Genomic DNA, 12,637 nt, shown 5'->3' with positions numbered 1-12,637 from the left:
TGGAGCGGAGTGTTTCGAGTCTTGAGAATTTTTTCTCAGAAATCTGCGAATACACATTGTTAGATAAGACAACATTTGCCTTATATCAGATAGATCGAAAGGATTACTTGCTGCGATAAGGCGATTGAGGGTTCCGTGGAGGTCTGTTTATTGCATCCGGCACATCGTGACAAACTTCTACAAAGATTATAAGAATAAAGATTGGAAAAAAGAATTCGTGAACATAGGTAAAAAAAATTGTTTGTATTTATTTAAAAAATTACTTTTCAAATTTTTTTTCAAATTTTTTGTTGTTTTTAAAATACTAATTTCAAATTAAATATGCAGCTCATGAGTTAGAATCGCGAAGATTCAGACAGAGGTTTGCGAGACTTGAATCTCATATGTCATCTTTACCAACAGATTTCCAGACATGGTGGGGTGGCATGAAAAACTAACAATGGACTCAAAGTTACGATGAGGGGTTTCGATATGGGTAGATGACAACCAACTTGGTAGAAGCGGTCAGCTTTGTATTGAGGCACACACTTCATCTGTCGATTTCTGTTGTTTTCTCAGCAACATTCTATCGGTTGGCCATATTGATACCTAGATGGGGTTGCGACAAGCTAAGCAGATCGAGGCCGGACACATGTAGGTTGAGGCCGTCTGAAAAGTTATGGTGGAAAATAGTCAAAAGGCACAAACACTGAACGCAAAATTGTATTCACGCGACTTGGAGACTTTTCGAGTTCAAGAGTGCATCGACCGTCATTCGGGTCTTCCACCTAGGTCTTATGCAGTTGATTTGCAAAACAGACGATGCGAGTACGGGATATTTCAGACTCTTCAATGTCCATGTGCGCATGTGCATGCAACATGTGCAAGAGCAAACTTAAATGTTGAACAATTTATAGACGATATCTACACGTTGCAACGCACATTGCGTATATGGGGGAACGAATTTCCTTTAATGCCCGATGTCTCAAAGTAGGAAGTTTCATTGCCTGCTTCCGAGATGGTGCTTTACCGTTGTCTCCGTAGATATCCTAAAGGCCGACCACAATTGACGAGAATTCGAAATGACATGGATGTCAGGGAGATGGACGAACCCAAACTATCACTGTGTGTTGAACATCTGGACACAACCGATCAATTTGCCCACATCTTGTCTATGTTTTCGATCAATCGTCTCGTAATGCCGGACTCGAAGATGACAAATGATATATTATTGAGCGCATGTTCTTGTAAAAACATTGTAAAAATATGAAAAATTAGATAAATGATATACTTTTTCAAATTACACTTGATTAAATATAATACAATATACATATATATTTAATTTAAAACACATTAAAATGAAATAAATAACAATGAGAGAAAAATTAATATGAAAAAATGTAAATTAAAATGAAAAGAAAGATAACTTAAATGAAAAGAGAAAAAATTAAATTTAAATGAAATGAGAAAAAATAAATTAAAATGGAAAGAAGGATAATTTAAATGAAATGAGGAAGAAATTAAATTTAAATGGCAAAAAGATAATTTAAATGAAATAATAAAAAATAAAATTTAAATGAAATGAGAAAAATTAAATTAAAATGGGAAGAAAGATAATTTAAATGAAATGGGGAAGAAATTAAATTTAAATGGAAAAAGATAATTTAAATGAAATAAAAATAAATTTAAATGGAAAAAATATAAATTAAATGAAATGAAATGGAAATTCAAATGAAATGAAATGAAATTGAAATTAAAATTGAAATGAAATGAAAAAAAAAAAAAGAAAAGAAGGTGAAATGACATGTTAGGCAAGCCTGAGAAATGGGGTGTCATTGGCGGCACTAGCAGGCTTACTCTTAGGATTTGACCCAACATTTCAAGCCTAAAAATTCAAAAAATATCTTTAAAAAAATGAGAAATTTTTTATTTTAAATAAAATTTAAAATTTTGTAAAGGAATAATATTTAAATTGACAAAAATTAAAAAAATGAAAAATTTGAAATGACCCGATATTGAAACTACTTCTAATTAATATGAAAAAATATGAAATGAATTGAAAAAATTTTGAATTGAAAAAGATAAATTTAAATGAGACTACTTGTGATTAATATGAAAAAAATGAAATTAAATGTAATTTGTAATGAATATGAAATGAAATATGAAGATGAATTTAAATGTAATTTGTAATGAATATGAAATGAAATGAGGTATTAAATGAATATAAAATGAATTGATGATAATGAAATGGAATGAATGTTTAAATGAAAATAAATTATAAATTTAAATGAAAACAAAAACTTAAATGAAAATAAAAATTTTGAAATGAGAAATAATTAAATTTAAATGAAAAAAATTAATTTAAATGAAATGAAAATGTAAATAAAAAAAGAAAAAGGTGAAATGACATGTTAGGCAGGCCTGCATCAGGCCTGAGAAATGGGGTGTCATTGGCCGGCACCAGCAGGCCTACTCCTTAACCCAATATTTTAAGCCTAAAAAACCTAAAAAAAAACCCTAAAAAAATTGAAATGAGAATTTTTTTTTATTTTAAGTGAAATTTAAATTGCATTGGGAGGCAAAAAAGGTACTTGGTGCCAGCCATGAATTTTTTTTTAAAATACCCTGGTACCGGCCATCAGTGTTAAAAAAATTTGCATTGGGAGTCGAAATTGTACTTGGTGCCAGGACCCAAATTTTTTTTAAATTCACTGGTGCCAACCATCAATGTCCCAAAGTAAAAAAAAAATACATTTGGACACGAAAAAAGTACTTGGTACTGGCCAGCACCAAATTTTTTTTTATATCTTTACTACTGGCCATTACATGGCCAAAACCAAAATTTTTTTAAATACTGGTATTTTTGTATACCAATATGATGCGATTAAAAAATACCCTTGTGCCAGCCATTGGGTTCCCAAACTCAAAAAAATCAATTTTTTAAAGCTTGACACAATCATCAGGCAATCATGACGCCAAAACACTATGTAGTGCCGGCCATTGGGTTCCCAATACCCAAAAATACTGTTTATTTCAGGTCATTTTGTTGATTGTTTTTGACCTTAGGTTATTTTTTGTAAATATCAAAATTTTTTAGGTTAGATTGGTAAAATAGCCTTTTTAGCACTAGCTTTCCATAATCATGTCTAGTTATAACTGGTCACATTAAGTTAATTTAGGCATACTCTTAAGTCTCATCATCCATCACTCTATCTCTAGACTTCTGTAGTAGAGGGTACTCATGTAGCATGATCCACTTCAAGCTCTTCCTCCTCTAAATGAACTCTTCATATTACTAAAGAGGCTCTAATCTTCTACTAAATCTTTGCCTAAATTTCTCTATAGCCTTTCAAATCTCATTATAACCTTCCTAAACACTACTAGTGGTGCTCTTGGTGGTCTGCACAACCACATGAACCATTGACAACATTTATCATCAAATCTTATATCAACAATTGGTGCCACTTGTGGTAGGGGAGAGCAATACTCGATTTTAATTGAAAATTGACGCAATTGATTATTTCGGATTCGATTTAGTCATTGCAATGGGTTGATCAATTTTGACCTCAATTTAATTGGTTTTGTCAGTTGGTTCTCAATTTTTGAATCTTAGAACCAAACTGACTCATTTTATATTATTTTTTAATTATTTAAAATATATTAATTTTTATAATATATAACAAGTATATTACCATATAAACCTAACCCAATAACCCAATTGCCTATAAACACAAATATCTAATTAAGCAACCCAATTAAAAAATAAAAAATAAACAAAAAAACTTTTAGAAAAACCCAAATAATCAATCTAGCTCGTCCTATTTCCCCCAAAACATCACCGATCTCGACATTTCTAACCAAAAATTCCCCTAAAACGATTGAAAAACCCTAAAATTTAAAATTGAGCAATTCTCAAGGGCCAAGTTAGAATCGTCAATGTTCTAGAAGAAGTTTCTTCTTCTTGCTTAGAGGTACACCTTGCAAATTGAGAAAAACCCAAATTTGTATTTGTTCTTTCTTTTTGCTTATGGGTTAAAACCCCAATTTGTTCTTTCTTACAAGCATCACCAAGTTTTCTTATTTTTTTGTTTTTTTTACTATTGGTATTTAAAACAATTGTGGGATGGTTGGATATTGGAAGTCCTTTCTAGGTTTTCTCTATACTTTGAGTAAAAACAATTTTCTTAGTGGTTCAGGTTTACTCTAAATTGAGTCTATTAACTAAAAGAAACTAATCGAATCAATGTTAGTTTGATTTGATCGATTTTCTCAATTAAAATCGATTGGATCGATTTTATTATGTTAAAATCAGTTAAGTCGATTTGGAAAAAAATCGATCGATTAAACCAATTACTCCTTCCTAACATGTGGGAAAAAACGCAAAAAAACCTATCTCTACCCAAGGAAAACCATCACTTTTAGAACCGAAAATCTTAGATATACCCAAAACCAATCTCTAGTAGCCATTCCTTTCTACCCACTTTTGATATATTGATATGATATTATAATTAATGTGTAGCAATTTTAAGGATTCATTAGGATAAAATTAAAGGTGTATAATATCTTTGATATCTTTGAATTTCCTTCTTATATATCTGTCTATTAGTATATATAGGTGTTGTGTGGAAGCATGTAAAAGAGTAAAATTATTGTACTAAAAAATTACACTGAGTTTAATTCCCAGGAAAGAGAGGTGGATCACAAGGATCGCTTAAGTACCAAGTCTTTTTTAGTCAGAATATTCCTCTATCGTAATTTAATAGTACAATAAATCACTACAATCACACTCACAAAATATGCAAAATAGTACAATAAAGAACACTAGAATTTTAACGAGGTTTAGCAAATTTTTCCTATGTCCTCGGCACTACCAAATATATTTCACTCCAAAATACAAGTGAAGATTTACAAAGAGAGAGAATAACGCTTTAAGTAGAGAATGGCAAATATGGGTTGATAAAATGAGAAATGGTTAGGCTTATTTATAATTGAGGTTCAGGGATCAACTTGCAAAGTTACTATACAATTAGGGACCAAAAATTGCAATTATCTCATGCCAAATCTCAATCCCACTTTTGGTGCCTTAAATCTCAAATTTCTAGTGCCAACATTTTGATACCCATGTCTTTGACTTTCCAAAGTATGGTTGGTTGCCAATAATCTCCACCTTGAAGATTTGATTAGGATAATCTTATCTTTACTCAATTCTTTCTGCCTTTGTCAACAATACTTGATAGTGCCTTCTTCAACTGTTTAAACTTGCGGGATATTAATTAAGTTCAAACAATGTTCGAACTTGGTTGTTGTTACCACCTTTGTCATCATATCTGCGGGATTATCTGCAGTCTTAATCTTCTGAAGATGAATTTTCTCCTCACCAATAATTTCCCGCACAAAATGGGTACGTCGTTATACTTTATACGTGCACGATAGACTTGATTCTTTGCTAAATGAATAGTATTTTGACTATCACAATACACGTTAATATGCTCTTGAACCAATCCCAAGATTTTAACCATACCTTGTAACCAAATAGCTTCCTTTACAGCCTCTGTTATAGCCATGTATTTGGCTTCTATGGTTGACAACGCAACTGTAGACTGCAGTGTAGACTTCCAACTTATTGGTCCTCCAGTAAGTGTAAACACATAGCTGGTGGTTGATCTTCATTTGTCCAAATCACCGGCATAGTCAGAATCAACGTACCCAATAACACCTTTACCAAGTGTAGTATCCTGCTTGAACAGTAATCCAACACCCAAGGTCTTCTGAATATACCATAAAATCCATTTCACAGCTTGCCAATGTCCTTTTCCAAGATTATGCATATACCTTCTCACTATACTAATTGTTTGTGAAATGTCGGGTTTTGTACACACCATTGCATACATCAAGCTACCTACTGCATTAGAATATGGAGCTTGTAACATGTATTCTTGTTCCGTATTCGTCGAAGGACATAGTTGTGCAGAAAGCTTGAAATGAGAATCTAATAAGGTACGTACAGGTTTTGTCTGCTCGTTCATGCCAAACCGCTGTAGTATCTTATTCAAATATTTCTTCTGAGATAAGCTAACTCTATCATGAGCTCCATCTCTATATATTTCCATGCCAAGAATCTTCTTAGCTTCACCTAGATCTTTCATCTCAAACTCAAGGTTGAGTTGAGTCTTCAATCTCTCAAATTCAACTTTACTCTTAGATGCTATCAACATTTCATCAACATGTAAGAGCAAGTATATGAAAATTCCTTCTTATAGCTTCTGAAAATACACGCAATGATCAAATTTACTTCTTGTGTACCTTTGCCCTTTCATGAACTGATCAAATTGCTTGTACTACTGCCTCGGAGATTGTTTCAATCTATAAAGTGACTTTGTCAGTTTGCAAACCCAATTTTCTTTATCAGCAACCTTGAATTCATCTGCCTGAGTCATATAGATTTCCTCTTCCAAATCATCGTGTAAAAATGCGGTTTTCATATCAAGATGAACTAGTTCAAGATCATATTGCGCAACCAAGGCTAGCAAAATCTGAATAGACGAATGCTTCACAATTGGAGAAAACACTTCATTGTAGTCTATTCCTTCTTTCTGAGTGTAATCCTTTGCTACCAATCTAGCATTGTATCGAATTTCATTTTTACCAGGAAATCCTTCCTTTTTTACATATACCTATTTGTATCCAATTGCCTTCTTTCCTTTGAGCAGTGTCACCAACTCCCAAGTCCTATTTTTATGAAGAGACTGCATTTTTTCATTCATAACTTGCTTCCACTTTACACCATTAGGGTTACTTCTTGCTTCTGTGTAAGTAGAAGGAACATCATCATCTGCAATTGGAAATGCATAGGCCATCATATCATCAAAGTGAACAGGCATACGAATCTCTCTTCTTGGCCTCCTATATGCAATTGAATCTTGTTGCTGTAGAAGTTCTTGGGTCAAAACTTCTTCATCATTTGTTCCTTCAATATTAGCTGGATCATCGTTAACCTTTTCAAGCTCTACCTGCTGCAAAGTACTACTGGTTTTGTCATCCTTTTGTGAATCTTTGTTTTTCATCATGGTTGATTCATCAAAAGTCACATTTCTACTGACAACAATATTCCTTGTATCAGGACACTAGAGACGGTATCCTTTTACTCCACCAATTATACCCACGAATAATGCTTTCTTTGCTTTTGGGTTTAACTTAGATTCTTTTACATGATAATATACAGTGGAACCAAAAACATGTAAAGAATCATAATCAGTAGCAGGTTTACCAGTCCATAAATTCATAGGAGTTTTTCCATTTATTGTAGCTGATGGCAACCGGTTAATTAGATGGCACGCATATGTAACCGCCTCAGCCCAAAATTCCTTGCCTAATCCAGCATTGGACAACATATATCGAACTTTCTCTAGTATAGTCCGATTCATACGTTCTGCCACCCCATTCTACTTTGGTGTATCCCGAACAGTGAAGTGTCGCACAATGCCCTCATCTTGATATACTTGTAGAAATAGATCATTCTTGTACTCAGTACCATTGTCTAATCGAAGTCGTTTGATCTTTCGACCAGTCTGAGTTTCCACCATCTTCTTCCATTTCAGAAATGCATCCAAAACTTCACTTTTTCTTTTCATTTGATACACCCATACTTTTCTTGAACAATCATCAACAAAAGTAACAAAATAGTGCATACCTCCCAAAGAAGCCACTTTGGTAGGTCCCCACACATCACTGTGAACGTAGTCCAAAATTCATTTCGTATGTGAATTGCTGAACCAAATTTTACCCTTGTCTTCTTACCCAGAACGCAATGTTCACAGAATTCCAATTTGTAAGAATTTGCACCTTTCAACAAGCTTTGTTTTGCCAAATTCTGCAAAGCTTTTTCACCAGCATGTCTCAATCGCATATGCCATAACCTGGTAGCCTCTGAATCTGCATCTTTCGCAGAAGCTGTTGATGTTGATCCAATACTGTACTTCCGCTTAAATAGTACAAGTTATTCCTTCTTGTGCCTTTCATCATCGTCAATACCCCAGCTACTACCTTTAGTAATCCTTCTCTCAAAGTGATTGTGAACCCTTTAGATTCTAGGACCCTTAATGAGATGAGATTTTTCTTCAAGCTAGGTATGTAGTTAACATCTGTCAAGACTTGGATTGAGCCATCGTGATTCTTCAATTGGATTGTACCTACTCTCATTTTCTAACAAGCGCTGTCATTGCCCATAAAAATAACTGCACCTTTTAGTTCTTTAAGACTAGAAAACTAGTCCTTATAAGGACACATATTGTAAGTACATCCCAAATCCAAAATCCACTCATCTGTATAACATGCCATTGCCATGCCAACTAAGTTAAAGTCTAACTCCTCATAATGTTCCACTACACATGCATTAGAAATAGCCTTGCCCATTTGTAAATTAGGACAATTCTTTTTCCAATGCCCTTTCTCACGACAAAAAGCACATTCATCTTTTATAGGTCACTCTTTGGACTTACTCCTACCAAACTTATTGCTGTTCGAACGGCCTCTTATTGTTAAGACTTCGCTAGTTGTATCTCTATGATCTCTTTTATCTTTCTTTCGAGTCTCAGATCTATATAATGCACTACAAACTACATCAAATGTGATCGTATCCTTCCCATAAAGCAAAGTGGTGGTAAGATGATCATATTCATCAGGAAGAGAATTCAATAACAATAACACCTTGTTTTCATCTTTAAATTTCTCATCTAAATTTAGCAAGTCTGCTAAAATTTTATTGAATGAGTTCACATGGTCATTCATTGACATACCGGGTGCATACGTGAATCGATAAAGTTTCTTTTTTATATAAAGCTTATTTTTAAGACTTTACGTTAAAAATTTTTCTTCCAGTGTATCCCACAACTTCTTTGCTGATGTCTCCCTCATGACAGAGTACTTCTGCTCTTTGGCCAAACATAGGCGAATTATACCACATGCCTGTTTATTGATCTTGTCCCACTCCTTGTCATCCATCTTGTTAGGTTTTTCTTCAAGGGCTATATCTATCTCTTGCTGACATAAGACATCCAGGATCTCACATTGCCACATACCAAAATTATTGGTACCATTAAATTTCTCTACTTCAAATTTTGCATTGGTCACAATGGTCTTTGTTGATGACGATGCCTTTGCCATTTCTCTCCTCAATCCTAACTACTGTATATGTGAATAGTACCGTCACATGAATAGTATCGTGGATGAACAATACCGTATACGTAAATAGTATCGTAAACGATCATATTCCCCAAGTACGAATCTAGCTTTGATACCAATTTTTGTGCGGGAGCGTGTAAAAGAGTAAAATTATTGTACTAAAAAATTACAATAAGTTCAATTCCCAGGAAAGAGAGGTGGATCACAAGTAGAGGTGCTCATGGGCCGGGCCGGGTCGGACTCAACTAAAAATTTAGGCCCATTCATTGGGCTCGGGCCAGGCTGGGCCCAAAAATGGGCCTAAAATTTTGTCCAAGCCTGAACCAAATAAAAAAAATAAAACCCGAGCCTGGCCTGGCCTGGCCCGCTCGTATTTATTTTTATGTTATTTTATATAATTTTTAAATATATATAATACATCAAAAATACTAAAAAAATTAAAATAAATATTTTTCTACAAATCGAAAATAAATTTTAAAAAATAGGTAGACTTAAATTGTAACGCCCCAATTTTCGCGAATTCTGTGAATGTTGGCATAGGTTTAATTATGTTAGTGGGCCTCTAGAAGGCCCAAGCTTAAGATAGAACCTGATAATTTTAGTTAATTTTTGTTCCATAAGAAAAAGGGAGTGAAATTATGAAATAGGACCTATGTGAAAATGTTTGAAAATGCTATAGGCTAATTTGTAGTGGCCAAATAAATAGTAGTGCAAAATAGGAGGATTTGCATGTCAAATTCCCCACTTTTAATGTAGTGGCCGGCCAAGTTGATGGATAGTTGATAATGTATGCATTTTAGCATTTTAATAGTTAATGGATGATGGGCATTAGCATTTTAATAGTTAATGGATGATGGGCATGGTAAGCATTATGGGCATATTTTTATTAGAATTATGGCATGAGTATGGCACAAATATTAGTATATCATTTATGTGTCATAAAATGTTGAGTGATAAGAATAACAAAAGGAAGTAAATGAAGGTTTTTGTTCATTCTTTGTTCTTCATAACTGAATTTGAGAGAGAGCAAATAGGGGAGGAAACCCTTGAATATTCGGTCACTAGGAGGGGGAAAAATTGAAGGTAAGTTCTTGGTACTTTGCTTCTATCTTGATGTTCATGAGTTCTTCTTGATTCTACCCTAACTCATGAAGCATATTTTAGTTTTTGGTTGTTGTTTCATGTTCTTTTGATGAAAAATGGAAGATAGGTGAAGTTGAGCCAAACAAATGAGCATGCATGTGCCTTAGTTGCTAAGGGGAAAAATTGGCTAACATGTTGTGCTTTAAAATGATGAAATGGAGATTATACTTAAGTAAAATCATAGATATGTGATGATTGATTGGTGATATACATGTTTAAATAACAAGCATGCAAGTTAGGTGTGAAAGAGTGATTTGGTAATAAATCTGCTTGGGACAGCAGCAGTAACGTGACTTTGGAAAATCACCATAAATTTTGGGAGATGAGTTAGAAGCTACATAAATTATGTAATTAAATCTTAATGAGTCTAGTTTCAAATGAAATAAATGAGAACATATTTTGAATTCTGTACAATGAGAAATTTGATTTGTAATGAAGAGTGGTCAGATTAGTCAAATAGTGAAACATGGGAAAATTTAAGAAAAATATGGTATTGATTGGACATACCAAAAATTCTGAAAATTTTATGGATAGAAGATATATGAGTCTATTTTCAGGGAAAATTAACGGCACTTGATTTGGAGTTTCGTAGCTCCAGTTATAAATGATTTAGTGACTGCTGCTCAGAAAGACAGCTTGCAGTGAAATTATGATTATGTGGTAAACATTGACAAAAATTTGTTAATGAGTTGCTTATTGATTTCTTATAAGCTTACTATGATCTGTAGGTGTGGTTGGTCGAATATTGTAAGGGGTTAATACGTAGTTTGTATTTAAATAGTTAGATTAACGTGTTAGTAATCCAATTGTAGGCGGTTCGTGTGTGGATCTCGTCAGCATATCGTCGCAAACAGGTGTGTAACTAACACCTTCTTTCTTAGTCTAGATCGGCAAAAGTCGAAAAGCCGAAATGCCGAAAACCGGTATTTTGTAGATTTGCGAGTGTGCGAATGCTTGTGAGGTAAATCGATTAATGTTTTTGGTAAGCTGCAATGTTTGGACCGCAAAGTGTATGATTTCGTGCCTCGATATTTTTGGACTTAATGGGCCAAAATTGGAATGATGGGCCAACGGCCCAATTCGGTAAGAACCCTCAGTAGTGATTACATTAGTACGTGAAAGGTAGGAATATGCATGAAAAACCTAAAATAGATAAATTACTGAAATACCTTTAAAAGTGAAAATTTACGCTTTATCCCTAGGAGATAAATTACCGAAATACCCCTAAGGTTAAATTGACCTAAATGCATGTTTGACTGTTGTTATTTACTGCATGCCATGTTATTATCTGATGCATGAGACTGAGATATTGACGGAGGAAGTACTGAAAGTGGCTTGTCCACGTACTGGAGGCTTTGCCTCAATTCTTTGATAAATGAGCAAAGAAGGCTGCAATTGTGGAGTGTTGGGCTGGGTGGGTTAAGCTATTCCCCACATGGAGTGTAGGGCTGGTACGGGTGGAGTGTAGTGGTTGGTGGGTTGAGTAGTCTCCCCAAATGGGCTTGCATATGTTTACTGATGTTGCATGTATTTTGAAATGGGCACATGGGCCATCTTTATTATCTGAATAAGGGGCTAAGGCCCAGTTTATTGTAATCTGAAAAGGGCTCTAGCTCAGTACCACTGTTACCTGAATGGGCTTAGGCCCAATGGGCTTGAGCTGACTTGGGCTTTGAATGGGTTTTCTTTACACACTGAGTTTCCCCAAACTCACCCCTTCTTTAACCTTGCAGGTGAGCCTTGATGTGGATGACTTAGAGCCGAAGGGGATTCAGAGTGGCCATGGTGAATACTTTTGGGTAAAAAAAAAAAAGACTGCTTTTTTTAAGTTATTTTTAATTACTATTTAATTTTTGGGTTGTAATAAGGCCATTTTGACTTTATTTTCTTATTTGATTTTTCTGGGATTATATTATTAAAAACAACTTTAAATTGATGGATACTAATTCAAATGGGCTAGGCTTAGGGCGTGATTTCAAAATGATACTTTTTTTTTTAAAATAACATGACGTCACGAATATTCGATTTACCAAAGAAATTTCAACTTCTTATAACCAAGTGTGGCAATGGATGTGGACATGTCTAGGATTGGATCCAATCGGAGAGCTTGGTACTTAAGCAGTCTTCATGGCTCACCTCCTCTGTTATGGATACCTACCGGTGCCCACTTCCATTCACTTGGTTAGTTTGAAAAAGTCACTTTTAAAACACTAAAAAGGAACACGGGTTTTGACTTCAAAGTGGCACGTCGGATTCTACCTTAACGTCTGAGCCGGGTTTGGGGTGTTACATAAATAGCACTAAGATAGATGCAACTTAACAAGCAAATACCTCT

This window comes from Gossypium arboreum, chromosome 1 (assembly GCF_025698485.1).
Source record: "Gossypium arboreum isolate Shixiya-1 chromosome 1, ASM2569848v2, whole genome shotgun sequence".
In the NCBI taxonomy this organism is placed as follows: Eukaryota; Viridiplantae; Streptophyta; class Magnoliopsida; order Malvales; family Malvaceae; genus Gossypium; species Gossypium arboreum.
This window is presented reverse-complemented; position numbering follows the sequence as displayed.